We start from the raw sequence: 1,533 nt of genomic DNA, 5'->3' as shown, positions 1-1,533 counted from the left end.
CCACTGTCTAAAATGTGTGTTGCATCTACCGACACTGCCATGTGGTATAAAGCATTTGGTCTATTTTTTGTGATTTTTGGGGGCTAGCAGTAACAGAAGGGTTGAGACATTTTTAAGGATCTGGTGGGACTGTAACTTTGGGGTACTCCTGCCCTTATTCATGTTTCTAGTCAGCTGAGCCTCAGAAGCACATGTTCCTACAGACTCTGCACACTGTGGCCATAGTGGCAGGTCCACAATTAGCAGAGTAAGAGGGGAAGAGTCTATTTGTTTGAAGAAATTCAGAGATAGGGTCACTTTTTTCCCCTATAAAATATTTAGCCTGTCTTTAGCCAAATGCTCAGTGGGCTATGCCTTCACAATGCTACACGGATTCCAAACCATCTAGCTCCTAACCCTGTGAGAGGTGAATAGGACATAACTCCCAGGCTGAAGAGAGAACATTTAAAACCTGTCCCAAGGACCTGGGACCAGGACTGCCTGACGACCTATAAGGACAGTCCTCTAATAGCTGCGCTGCTTGAGCTCATGTGACCTGGAAGTGGAATCACTGTTGCCAATCTCCGGCCCAGGAAACTGATACTGGGTGCTGGCAGGTGCCATGCAGAGCCAGGGTAAGACCCTATCACTAGGCTCACCCCCACGAAACTTTTAGCTCTGTTGCTTTTAAACTTCCAGAAAAGTGAGATGACCAGTCTGGAATTCAAAGCCTCTATCGCCCCAGGAGTCAGAACAAATGGTGGATTGGAGCTGGTGCTTTAAAAACATACAGCAATTGAGAATGATTTAAAAGCATTGTATTCTGATCATCTATAATAAAGTCAGCAGTCAGTGTAGAAACAGTCAGATTCCTGTCCCACAACCAGGATGCTCAAGGGAACATTTAGGTTTGAGCTTCCTCCCTTTGAGCTTCTTTCCTACAATGGGTTTCCCCCCAAATAATATGCTAAAAATAAATGTGTTTTAAAAAAATAATGGAATATTTAAGATGTATAATTTTAATAATATGTATATGACTATATAAATATTCATTAAAGTTTTAAAGTTGGTCATGTGATTGATTATGGTCTGTGATTGTGTTTATAGTAAATGGAAAGTGACCAGGAAAGGCGGGGCCGTGCCATCTGGCCACCCTGGTTCACTTCCCAAACTAAGAGCCCTCCTGTCCACATGGCCAGTGTTGAAAAGGCCCTCCCAACTGGAACAAGGTTTGGCCTGTGTTAAAAATAGACAAGGGACCAGCGACCCATGCTAGTTTGAAAGGTGTTTCCGTGCTACAGAAACCATCGCTGCCTGGTGATGGAGGGACCTCATTCCAGGCAACTTAATGTCTCTTCCCACTTTAGTATCATTCTTTAATAATTTTTCTACCCTTTCAAGATTAAAACCCATAAGATGCTCCTGGGAAGGGCTGCTGAATTCTCTCAGGAGCAGAGAGGAAGCTACTTTTAGGTAGCCTTTGATTGGAATTCGTTTAGAGCAATTCTAATTGAGTTTTTGCTGTACTGTTTTGAGTGTTTGTTATCAAACCCC

General features: G+C 43.2%; 1 protein-coding gene across 10 annotated transcripts in view; it reads right to left on the bottom strand.

The window, feature by feature from the left end:
* IFT140 (intraflagellar transport 140) overlaps positions 1 to 1,533 on the bottom strand; it is a 109,929-nt gene that overhangs the window by 49,237 nt on the left and 59,159 nt on the right. The gene's annotated exons all lie outside the window — the stretch shown is intronic.

This window comes from Saccopteryx bilineata, chromosome 4 (genome assembly GCF_036850765.1).
Source record: "Saccopteryx bilineata isolate mSacBil1 chromosome 4, mSacBil1_pri_phased_curated, whole genome shotgun sequence".
Lineage (NCBI taxonomy): Eukaryota > Metazoa > Chordata > Mammalia > Chiroptera > Emballonuridae > Saccopteryx > Saccopteryx bilineata.
Note: the sequence above shows the minus strand (reverse complement) of the source record. Positions and strands in the feature narration are given on the sequence as shown.